The sequence below is a fragment of the Schistocerca serialis genome, chromosome 4 (assembly GCF_023864345.2).
Source record: "Schistocerca serialis cubense isolate TAMUIC-IGC-003099 chromosome 4, iqSchSeri2.2, whole genome shotgun sequence".
Classification (NCBI taxonomy): domain Eukaryota; kingdom Metazoa; phylum Arthropoda; class Insecta; order Orthoptera; family Acrididae; genus Schistocerca; species Schistocerca serialis.
Window position 1 is genome coordinate 671913789 of NC_064641.1, and position 13528 is coordinate 671927316.

At 44.6% G+C, this 13528-nt stretch overlaps 1 protein-coding gene across 1 annotated transcript in view; it reads left to right on the forward strand.

Moving 5' to 3' along the window:
• LOC126473146 (potassium voltage-gated channel subfamily KQT member 1-like) overlaps window positions 1-13528 on the forward strand; it is a 1059334-nt gene that overhangs the window by 464158 nt on the left and 581648 nt on the right. The window lies entirely within an intron of this gene.

Below are 13528 nucleotides of genomic sequence, written 5' to 3' on the forward strand. Positions count from 1 at the left end.
ATGCTGATAAAGCCTCATGACAGATAATCAAGGTGATATTTACGCATTTTAGTTTTGCGTTTGGACCTAAAGTTATTGATAAGGACAGAGGAAGACGCAGAAGAAGAATGTAGTTTCATTAAATTCGAATCTTTTTCCTTAGCGGAACTGTATACTTTTGAAGTAGAAGAGATACTTGGTGAACCACTGCCATGGCATCTCTCGTTACCACTGCCAATCCGCCACTTACCTTTGAGAATGGTGGAACCTGTATCACTCTATTTTAAATCTAGTCAACTACTGCCACTGAAAACTAGCTAACTTACTGTCATTGAACTGACTTCGGAAGTTTGGCTGAAATCGCGTGGATAGTCACAACGACTGTGATTAATTATCTATTACTGTAGTCAGAGTTGCAAGGAACTGGCGGTCACATTGACAACCGGATTATTACATTTACTGGCAATTTAATGCTTGGTGTGAGGATTATCGCAGAATCAGCCTAACAGGTCATGCATACAAGTTGCTGACAAGAATAATATACAGAAGAATGAAAAATAAAATTGAGGATGTTTTAGACGACAATCAGTTTGGCTTTAGGAAAGGTAAAGGCACCAGAGAGGATGTTCTGAAGTTTCCGTTGGTAATGGAAGCAATAATAGGATTTGTCGACCTGGAAAAAGTGTACGACCATGTTAATGGTGCATGATATTCGAAACTCTAAGAAAAATATGGGTGAGCCTAGAGAAACACGGGTAATGTACAATATGTATAAGAGCCAAGACGGAATAATAAGAGTGGACGACCAAGAACGAAGTGCTCGGATTAAAAAGAATGTAAGGCAGGGATGCAGTTTTGGCCTTACTGTTCAATCATTACATCGAAGGAGCAATGATGGAAATAAAAGGAAGGTTCAGGAGTGGGCTAAAAGTTGAAGATGAAAGGGTATCAATGGTACGATTCGCTGATGACATTAGTATTCTGAGTGAAAGTGAAGAAGAATTACACGATCTGCTGAATGGAGTGAACAGTCTAATGAGTGCAGAATATGGATTGAGAGTAAATCGATGAAAGTCTAGAGTAATGATAAGTGGAAGAAAGGAAGACGGCGAGAAACCTAAAATCACGATTGATGGTCACGAAGTAGATGAAGTTGAGGAATTCTGCTACCTAGGTAGCAAAATACCCAATGACGGACGGAGCAAGGAGGACATAAAAAGCAGACTAACAATGGCAAAAACTGTATTCGTGCCCAAGAAAAGTCTACTATTATCAAATATAGGCCTTAATTTGAGGAAGAGATTTTTCAAAATGTACGTTTGGAGCGCAGCATTGTATGGTTGGCAAACATGGACAGTAGGAAAATTGGAACAGAAGAGAATCGAAGCATTTGAAAATCAGGTAGAGTGGTAAAGTAATGAATAAGGACGTTCGTCGCTGACTCTTCGAAGAAAGGAATATATGGAAAACACGGACAGTAGGAAGGGACAGGATGGTAGGACATCTATAAGAAATCAGCTTTCCGCTCCTTCTAGAAGTTCCAATAGTGGTAGGAAATACTTTCCACTTTGTTCCATCAGGAGCTCCTTTTATTTATCTGAATTAAAACGCTTTTCATCATCTGCTTGGCTGAGTTTTGCGTCATTCAGCTGTAACTACTCATTGTTCATCATTGTTATCTTTAAAAATTCCAATCGTAGCAGATCTGGCTTACAACAACGAACCATTGTGACAGAACCGCTTCTACTACGTTTTTTATTACCATAACGACGCAGTTGCCTTTAGATGTGACGGCACCTGCAGGTAAGTAAAATGAGCATTATTCACGGAATGAACACAGCTGCAATGAAAATCGGAAAAACAAAAATGTACGGTCTCAGAGAGGTTTTATTTCTTACTGTTTACGCTACTATGTATACATGGAGATTCATCAGTATCTTCAACGCTGCCCTCGGATCCATCTCAGCTTACTGCTGTATTTAATTTTACACCATAATCAGAATCAGCTAAATACATCTACATACTCTTCTTCGAATCCAACTTCTTCACTGTTATTTATCAAAGCTAGCATCTGCCCATCCTCAAGACTGTGACAACGATCGGTGCCGCGTTACTTCACTGCGCCTGTTAGTTCTATTTATATGAAGCTTTATTCGGTCAAGGAAGCCACACTTACAGTTTTAGATCTGCTTTGCAGCAGCAGACACAATAAAGGCTGCCAACTATGTGTAGCATACGGCGTCGCTTAGTTTATTCCATGGGACAACAATGTCACGTCTGCGTATATCTTGTTTTTTCTCGATAATTATGCAACTGACGGCGTTGACTTTTGATCAAAATGGACTAAGCGCTGCTATGAAAAAAAAGTCCCGTCGGTGGTTCATGTGTCAAATGAGTGTACTATCAAAAACGCGAGGTTTGAAGCATAATTTGTTGGCATGACGTTTAGGAAAAGGGGTTCCGTTCATATCGGTGCGTTACCCCCTAAACATTAACGTCACAGACGTTATAATTTTGGGTGCGTGCGCTAGGAGAACTGCTATTGCGTCGCATGACGAGCCGGTAACGCGGGCCTAAGTAAGTACTGCATGTGAATAAGTCTCGCGGTTCACTAAACGTTGCCCATTTCTGATCTAGACCATGTTGTATCGTCCAGCGATATTACTGAGCACGTTGTTAGGAATCCCAGGAGTGTCATGCGAATAAAAAAATCTAATGGTTCAGTAGTGCAATACCCATTTCCATGCAAAATCTCAACGAACCCGCACTAGCAGCGCCCGAGAGGACTGGCGTAATGTCGTTGAGCCGTGCAGAATCGTACAGACACGTCAAGTACCGCGAGTCAGGAAATGTGCTTGTTTGCAGTAAACCTACGCACGGACAGAACGTCGACATGGGGAGCACCACGGACCGCAGACATCGTTGCGGTTCTCGTTCACGTGGCAGCAGAGAGAAGCGCGCCGACAGAGATGTGCACAACAACACTGGACTCGAGGGAGGCACCACGTTGTCTCTTCAACCGATTCTCGATCCTGCGTGCAGCGTCACGATAGACGTATCCGTGTGTAGAGGCTGCGAGAAGAACGACTGTTTCATAGACTACATTCGTCATCGTGATACGGGCCCAACACGCTGCGTGATGATATGGAAGCCTCTGCCTATGCAATATAATCGGCTCTGCTTATCACAACCCGTAATTTCGACAACAGCCGTAACATTCCTGATACGGTGAGGCCAATGGCTGCGCCCTGCATTCCACGCGACGTTACACAGGGTGATTTTTTCCACCATGTGCGAACTCAGGTCTAATGAATTTATGTCCGGACCGGAAAAACATGGCTTCGATGCTAGAAACCAATTATTGAACCATACATTGTTACAGGGACTGCGTCTAATACGGGTTCTACGATGTAGTTCCAGTTACTATATGAATGGTTTCCTCCTAGAGCGTGGTACTGTCATCATACGACATGCCCTAGCGCCCTCTCGTGCCATAGTAATTGGTTATGTTGTGTCCGATTCACTTCTCTTGATGACTCACCTTGTAGTAGATGTGATACAGCGTTGTACACAATGGTTCCGTATTCGAATCGAGAGCTTGCCTACATAGTTTTTGCTTACGGAAAGGCAAATGGCAACGGGCGGCGGGACAGCAAGGTCTATCAGGAGACCCATCCCCGCCGACAACAACTACAGCATTTAGTGTATGCAACAGCGTTTCGCCGTTTGTCTGAGACAGGGCCATTTCAGGAAACCAGGAATTATGAAGGACGGACCCGAAATATTCGGACACCAGACTTGGAGAAAAATTTGATTAATACTGTGGAAGGCGACCACCGTCAGTACCAGCCAGGCAGTTGGCCCGCCAGTAGAGGGTAAGCAAGACGACCGTGTGCAACATTCTCCATGACAATTATTACTACCCTTATGACTTACAGCGTGTGCATGGCTTACCAGCGACTGACGCTCCACATCTGGAGCAGTTTTGTCACTGGTTTCTTCACCGGGCAACCACGATTCCAGGATTTGCGTCATCCATCCTATTCGTAGATGAGGTCACCTGTACGCGGAGTGTTATCTTCAACTTTCATAAGTTATCTGTTGCATAGTATGCAGAACCACCATGGTATGGTGACAGCGAATAATCAGCACCGGTGAGTGGGCCGGGATAATTGGCGACCGTATTTTGGGAGCAGTCTTCCTTCCACGTCGCCTAACAGCCCGGAACTATCGGCGTTTTTTGCGGGTGACTTCTGCTAGAAGAAGTGCCACTGATGATTCGAAGGATTATGTGGCTGCTACATGATGGTGCTTCAGCCTACTTTGCCGTTAACGTGCGGACGCATCTCAGCATCGGACGAGGGGGTCCAGTTGCACGGCCTGCTCCTTCACCGAATTTCAATACGCGCGACTCCTGGCTTCGGGGCCATCTCAAAAGTATCGTATATGCAGAGTCCATTCCAGATGAGGAGACATTGGAGCAGCGTAATCATACTGCCTTTGAAATTGTTCAGATTCAGCCCGGCCGATGTGAAAGAGTGAGACAGAACGTGCTACGGCGCGTACACGCATGTGTTGAGGCACATGGAAACCAATTTCCACAAATACTGTAACTATGGCTGCATGGTACAGCGCGTATTTAGACCGCAGTCTCTTAACAGTGTATGATTCAACAGTTGGTCTGTAGCATGGAAACCATACCATGCATTTCCCGACGTAAGATCGTTAGACCTTTCTTGTTACGTATCCTCTCATCGATCAATCCCTACAGTTTGTACACGCTGAAAACATCACCCTGTATAACGTGCAATCAAATAGTTTCCGTTCGAAGGCCGTATCGCCCAAAATCGACTTGCCAGTCAGGCAAAAGTGCAGTGAGCATTGTCGTAATCACCCCACCAGCGCACCAGATTCAAGATACCCGTTTGGTATAACACCGTGTTCTGTTGCGTGAAGAAGTCCGTAATTGCCTGCTGCACATCCTCGTCCAACAGGAATCGTCGACCCTTCAAACGTTTTTTAGCGGACCGACGGCGTGATAATTGCATGGGAAGAGATCAAGACTACGCTCGAGCGTCTCCCACAACTTCTGCATTATGACATTTGCGAAATGTGGACGTGCATTACCATAAACTAGGCGCTCCATTTAACAACGGTGGATTCCGACAGAAGACATGCTGCCCTGAAGACATTATTCTCTAATGGATGTCTACCGGTGTTATCCTTTGAAGCCAAGAACAGAATAATAGCGCGTTTATTCCGTTTGAATGTGTATGGTAAGAACGTCGCCATAGTTCAAGTTTCTGCATTTGTTGCACGCATCTCAGAAAGACACAAATGCCACACTAATCCCTTGTCTTCACGTCGGTATTTATATGCCTGCATCGGAGTTGCGCTACGCTGCGTATATACTTACATACGTTTCCTGCAGCAGCACCCTCAAAACGGAAACATTTTAGTCGCTCCGTACGGAAACGGTTCAAATGACTCTGAGCACTATGGGACTTAACATCGGAGGTCATCAGTCCCCTAGAACTTAGAACTACTTAAACCTAACTAACCTAAGGACTTCACACACATCCATGCCCGAGGCAGGATTTGAACCTGTGACTGTAGCGGTCGCGCGGTTCCAGACTGAAGCGCCTAAAACCGTTCGGCCACTCTGGCCGGCCGCTCCTTACGTTTGAACGAGATAACACAAGACTGTATGATGCCTGAACTCTTCTCTCCTAGCGTGGTAAAGAGGAGCCTCGACTGTTCCCGCGGCCAGCTAATTGTCCAGATCTGTCACCTGCTGAAAACATCTGGTCATGGGTTGCCTAGAGCTTGACGCACCACCACTTGCCAGCGACTATGACTGCTGAAATGCCGGCCGCGGTGGTCTCGTGGTTCTAGGCGCGCAGTCCGGAACCGCGGGACTGCTACGGTCGCAGTTTCGAATCCTGCCTCGGGCATGGATGTGTGTGATGTCCTTAGGTTCGTTAGGTTTAAGTAGTTCTAAGTTCTAGGGGACTGATGACCACAGAAGTTAAGTCCCAAAGTGCTCAGAGCCATTTGAACCATTTTTTGACTGCTGAAATCTGTGTAGAATTGAAGTAGCATAGAATGACGTGCTCATATCTGTCATCCTATCTCAGTTTCACTCAGTGCCCAGCCGGGCTACAGCTGTTGTTACTGGCAGAGGGAGTTCGGTGTGCTAGAGGGCCTACTGAAAAGTACTGCCTCCGAATTTGTTACGTAGAAACTCTTAAACCTTTCTAAATAAAAACAAACTTTATTAACATTCCATATGTTTATTCTTCGTGTCTACATATCTGTTTTTCAACGTAGTCACCATGGGGACGAACACATTTCTCCCAAAGAGAGTGCAGTTTGTTGGTACCGTCAACTGTAAAATGTTTCACTTTTTTGGTGGATCCATAATCTCACCTCCGCTTGTACCACCTCATCACTATCAAAATGAAGTCCTCGAAAGTGTTCTTTAAATTTTGGTAACAGATCAAAATCGTATGGGGCCAAGTAGGAAGTGTATGGAGGATGATCGATGGCACTGAACACAGAACACGGGATTGTCACAGTGTTGCAGCGCTCGTGTGTGACGTAGCGTTGTCATGCTGAAGCAGAGGATGCTCCAAGTGTAGACAAACTCTTCGAACTCTAAACTTGATTAAGCCTACACCAAGTTGATTCTCACCCACCAACATAATTATGCTACACTACGCCGTGTTACACACGCTGCAATTCAGAGACCTCTAGCGGCGAAAGGTTTCAAATACGTAGACATGAAGAATGAAACATAGAATGTTACTAACGTTTGCTATATTTTAAAAGCTTTACAGGATTCCACATAAAAAAATCAGAGACATTACTTTCTATCATGCCCTTATAAATTTCGCGGCCCGTATACCCCCAAATAACTTTTATTTGTACTATACTGTATACGTACAATGAGTAAAACTTCATTACTTGTTACCCTTTCTGTTATTGGATTTTTAATGGCCAGCTCAGTAAATGACATCTATAGTTTTCGAGAATATGTGTCGGACTTCATACGCCCGTTTCGAAAACGTGAGCATGAGTAGAGGAACATTTTATTACATACTTGATATGCACGGGTGTGGCCTGACCGTACAACATAACGCTCAGCGCGTTAGCTTGTAAGATAGTAATGTGAACCAAACCCGTATCGAATCGGCGCGGCGGATTAACGAACGTTGCTGATGCGTTAGCTAGCATCAGTGCGGTTTTGAGCGATTTCCCACGCTCCGTTAGCCAGATGCTGGTCTGGTCCCCAGTTTGCGCCTCAGAAAACACAACACACAAACATTTAAAACATGATCACACACAGAACAATGTTTACACAATTTATAGACATGTGGCGCACACGACTTCCCTCCGCTACATAACTGACGGCTGCGGAGATAGGAATCGCATCCGACCAGAAAGTCAAACAAAATAAATTTGCTAACACGTGAGTACAGGGCAGCCCGACCCTAGACTAGATTCAGGCTAACGAAATGAAGAACATATGCACAGGTTTTAATGGTTTTACATTGTATCCACGTAATCACTGAAATGAAATGTCGTGTGGCGAGGGCCTCCAGGCGGGCAGACCTGACCGCCTGGTGCAAGTCTTTTGAGGTGACGCCACTTCGGCGACTTGCGCGTCAATGACGATGAAATGGTGATAAATACGACACAAACTCCCAGTCCCTGAGCGGAGAAAATCTCCAACCCAGCCGGGAATCGAAACTGGGCCCTCCAGCATTACAAGCCGGTGCGCTGTCCACTCAGCTACGGTGGCGAACACGTAATCATTAACGCCAACATATATCACTGTCTTTTCTAAATCAAGAATTTTTACTTACCTACATTAAATAAGATCGTATCTAAAAATTCCAAACATTAATTAGCATATTTAGACCAAATGCGGATGCGTAACCAATCGCGGATTTCACAGTTACAGTCGTAATTAAGTGTATGTAATTAGATGCTTTATGAAGATGAAAACTAACCCGATTTTTCAGTGAACACTTTTATCGCAACCGAAGGAGAAACGTTTACGTAGGAAAATCTGAGCACAAAGAAAAGCTGACTTTTTTTATTCTCATATGACGAAAATTTACTAGAAGAACTAACTCGAGACATAAATGTAGCGTAGTCTTAATAACATGACACGGCGTCCGCATGCGCAACAGAACATCGACCAAAAAAAAAATACAGATTTAAGAATGTAAATTAGTGGTAAGGTTCTAACAATACCACCACTTGCAAAGTAGGTTAGAAATCAGATAAATAATGTTGCTCACGCTGCATTATGTTCGTTTTAACGGGCAACAACAAAGTTATTGACTGTGGATGGTATCGTCAGAATGGGAATAATAAAGTCACTGTAAAAAAGTCATTAATTTTGGCACTTGTCTTGAATGGATTCCCACGTAGATTTCGCCGAAGTTGTTATGGGTCATCTTGTTGATTCTAGGGTGATTCCACTTTGACTGCTAGAAGGTCCAGATCTGTATTTTAGCAATATTTGAAGACCTAACGCGTTTTTCAGGAAATTCTTAATGATCAAACAATCCCAGATCAGAACAATGGTATGGTAGAAATAATTTTTGACTTGGTGTTCAAGATCCACATTTTTATTAAGCTTCTTGTAAATTCACATATACTTCTTCTTCGTTGTCACATCATCAAGAAAACAGTTTTGTATCAATCTTCATATATTTAATTTCCACTTTAACCAAACACAAGACTTGATTGTTCTTTTACAAAGCGAAATAACAACTTAACTTCTGCAAAGTGAAACAAAGACTGCTCTGTGCGCATTAGCGCCAAAACTGTTACAAGTAAGTCAAAGATTATGACAGTCTCACAGAGATGAATACACACAAGAACCATATCACTGTAATATATCGATACATCGGAGTACCTATGCATTAATAAAACCAGATGTGAATATTGTCACAAAAATATGTCTGTTACTTCGCAGAAAAGTATTACGATATTACTGGTAACGAGAGCTGTGGTTGGAGTGCCGTAATGGTCAAGTAAATAAAGAACCATTACAAGGTCTTGTGGGTCCAAATTGCTGAGGTCATTGGTCCCTAAGCCTACACACTACTTAATCTAACTTAAACTAACTTATGCTACGGACAACACACACACACACACACACACACACACACACACACACCTATACCCAAGGGAGGACTCGAACCTCCGACGGGGGGGAGGGGGGAGGGGGGGCGCACTGACCGTGACAAGGCGCCCTTAGACCGCGCGGCAACAGATTTCAATTCCACTGACCACCACCGAACGGTTGTTATGTCGGCCGATAAGGTCGACTAAACTGAGACAACGCACCTGCTGCCATTTAGGTTTCGAAGGATCGTCCGTCTTTTGTCAACATCGGTCGTCGATAGAATCGTCCGATGTCGGCGCCATTGCGACCGCAGCGTTCGAAAATGCTCAATTGTCGCTCCACCTAAACTACTCTCGGTCCTGTGCGGTATTCGTAAGACAGTTCCATACGTTTCGAAGGACATTAAACTTGAACAGTATTCACTGTTTTTAATTACAAACTTACAACTTCACATAGCTGTCGTAACGTCAACCATAGCTGTAGTTGGTTTACTGATTTATTAGAATAAGACAACGTAACATATTCAAGTTTATATGAAGAGAACATTATACTGTAAATTCGTGATGCTTTACATTTCAGTCGCCTACGATACTACATAGACATCGATTACTGAAACACGTGTAAACATCTTAGTGCTATTGTTAAGATCTTTTAACCACTTATTTATGGTTTGTAAACCGTTCTTTTTGTACAGTTCTTACAATTCGAGATGAAGTTATATCTTCTATAGTAAGCTCCTGCCTTCTACCATCGGTACACTTTGTCTATCCAAGAGAAATGAAACCCACATTTTTATCATGCCGCGTTGTCAGATCTTTGCCTACACCACTTCAGATGACTGTCACAAACGAAAGAGGGAAGGATGGGTTGTAAATACTGTTGACAACAAAGTCGCTGGATGCGGAACACTTCGATCGTGGAACAATAACGAAGGAAATAGTACGTGTCGTTGTAGGGAAACCATGGAAAACCTGAATCTGGATAGCCGAAGAAGAATTAAAACCGCGTCCTTTCTAAGACGAGTTCAGTCTCTTACCACTGTGCCACTCCTCACTGCCGCCTTGTACACTATCTGATCAGAAGTCACCCGAGACCCTTGTAGAATGCGCAGTTAACTACTAGGCCTCACGAGAGAGTATAAAAAGAGGAGAAAAAGAACTGTGTTATCAGTAAAGGGGAGTAAAAGTAGGGTGTGTCGGTGAGGAAATCTCACTGACTTCGAAGATGGGCAAGTCATACGGTACTACCTAAGTAATAAATACATCAAGGACAAAAAAATGGTTCAAATGGCTCTGAGCACTATGGGACTCAACCGCTGAGGTGATCAGTCCCCTACGACTTAGAACTAATTAAACCTAACTAACGCAAGGACATCACACACATCCATGCCCGAGGCAGGATTCGAACCTGCTACCGTAGCAGTCACGCGGTTCCGGACTGAAGCGCCTAGAACAGCTCGGCCACCGCGGCCGGCACATCAAGGACCTTTCAACACTTTTATAACTCGCTCAGGTCGACAGTCAGTTATGTGATTTTGAAGTGGAAAGGCGAAGAACCAACCGTAGTTAAACCAACACCAGGCAAACCTCACGGACTGACTGACAGGGACATTCGAGCACTGCGGATGATTGTTGTAAAAATTGTATGAAATTAGCGGAAGGAATCACTCATGAGAATGAAAGCGTTACCAGAAGTCCAGCTAGCATAATGACCGTGCGTAGGGAGTTAAAGGGAACGGGGTGCCATGGCAGAGCAGCTTCCCAAAAGCCACACTCATTTCTGTAGTCACTTTTAAGCGAAACTTGGTTTCGTGTAAAGAGCGACGCCAGACGGCCGCTGTGGCCGAACGGTTCTAGGCGCTTCAGTCTGGAACCGCGCTGCTGCTACGGTCGCAGGTTCGAATCCTGCCTCGGGCATGGATGTGTGTGATGTCCTAAGGTTAGTTGGGTTTAAGTAGTCTAAGTCTAGGGGACTGATGACCACAGATGTTAAATCCCATAGTGCTCAGAGCCATTTGAACCATTTTAAAGAGCGACGCCACTGGACAGTGGATAACAGTAAACAAACAGTTTGGAGTGATGAACCACGAATTACAGAGTGGCAGTCCGATGGAAAGATTTGGGTTTGGCCAATGCCTGAAGAATATTACCTGCCACCATACGTAGTATGCGGAGGAGGTGGTGTTACCAGATGGAAAGCAGGATCTGTGAGGCAATGGTTTGTGGACTATAGCATTCCTGAAATGAACTGGCCTGCCCAGAGTTCGGATCTGAACGTAATGGGCCATTTTTGGGATGACTTACAGCGTCGAGTTCGCTCCAGATCCCTGGGTCCAACATCACTGTCGTCTCTGGTTTCTGCTCTTGAGGAAATATGGGCTGCAGTTCCTCCTTCTGCATTCAGCGAATTCGTTGAGTGTCCCCAGTAGAGCTGAAGCCGTCATAAGGCGAAGGATGGACATTCTGCGCCAGTGTCCACTAACAGGTGTCCAGATAAGTTTAATATAATAGAGTAGATAACGTTTTACTGTCTTAAACACTTTTCAATCATTATTAACGGTATCAATCCGAAATTAACATTTACGGTAGAGGTGGAACAGGCTGGTGAATCTACGTTTCTCTACGTGTTACTTAGACGGACCAAGACACATCTGGTTTACACTATGTAGAGAAAACCGACTCAACCGACGTACATCTTGTTCAGTCAGTCGAATCACCATTCAAGCTGAGATGCGATGTATTAGGCAACAGCGTGTAGAGAGATGTGAAACAATCATAGCGGCTCAAGTAAGTGGAAAATATCACTTACATTTTCTTTCAGTTCTGGCAGTGATTTGTTGGTTGGGTGTCGATGTTAAGTTGTAGGGCACCCTGTAAATATCTGGATAACTCACTTTAAAATTCTTGAGCAGGAGCGTGCCACCTCCAACGAACTGTGCCTAGTAAAAGGTTGAGCTGCTTAAACCAACCTTGGGTTCAAAGGGCTCTGAGCACTATGGGACTTAGCATCTGTGGTCATCAGTCCCCTAGAACTTAGAACTACTTAAACCTAACTACCCTAAGGACATCACACACATCCATGCCCGAGGCAGGATTCGAAGCTGCGACCGTAGCAGTCGCGCGGTCCCGGACTGAGCGCCTAGAACCGCTAGAAACCAACATTGAGTTGAGGATATAGATTCACTGTAATTTATGTACGGATGGTAGTCTATACACTGTCCAGTCACAATAATGTGAGCACGTTTCAAAAGCCTGAACAACCACCTTCCACAGCGCGGACTGCTGTGAGAGGCGCACGAAAATATTCAACAAGATTCTGGAACGTATCAACAGGGGAACCATACCACCTCTAGGGCCATGGCCAGCTGTGCTTTGTTTCTCGGACAGGGATCCATGGCGCAAGTAGCCCAATAGAGGTGGTCCAACAGATTCACGATTAGGTTTACATTCGGACAGTCTGGTGGCCAGGTGAGTAGGGTAAACTCATCCTAGTCTTCGAACCACGCATGTATACTGCGATCAGTTTTACAAATTGCATTGTCCTGTTAGTAGATGCCGTCGTGCCATGGAAAAACAAACTGCAGTAATCATGGTCGTGGTCCACAAAGATAAATATCATACTTGGGTTGGTCCATTGTGCCTTCCAGAATGACGATATCACTCAGGGAATGCCACTAAAACATCCCCCACACCACAACGCTCGCTCCTCGCCGTGGACCTTTTCGACGATTGTGGAAGAGTGTTTCCTTTTATAAGTATCACGCGGCCCACGGCAACGGTCATCTGTCATGTGCAAAAGTCACCTATCGCCACTACTCAGTGTACGTGAAGTTGCTGTACTGGAGTGCAAATTCCAACCTCCGTCGCCAGTGAACAGCAATCACCATGGGTGCACGAACCAGGCGCCTGCTGTGGAGGCCCGTACGCAGCAATGTCCGCTGAACGGTAGTTGAGGAAGCACTGTCGATTGCCCCTTGGTTCATATTGGCGGTCATCTGCTGAACAGATGTACGTCTATTCGCCCATAAACGCCTCCACATCCATCTTTCACCACTGGCATCTACGACTCGTGGTGCACCACTGTTACTTCGGTGAAGGTTTTAGATAACGCCATTTTGTCGTGCACAGTATACTTTAACCATGGCAGCATATCAACATTTTACAGGCTTGGCTGTTTTGGTGCGAAAGCCAACGATCATGCCGTTTTCGACGTCAGATAAATTACGCATTATAACGAATGCACTGTTCTATCCGCTCTCTCCACAGGCTGTATATACCCTCCTGCGCTAAAGGTGTCATCTGCCGTTTTTGAGTGATTATTGCACGTTGCCGCCGAGCATAGGCGGTGGTCATATCAGTGTGACTGAACCGCACAGTTTCAATTAACACCTCGATAAATAAAGCT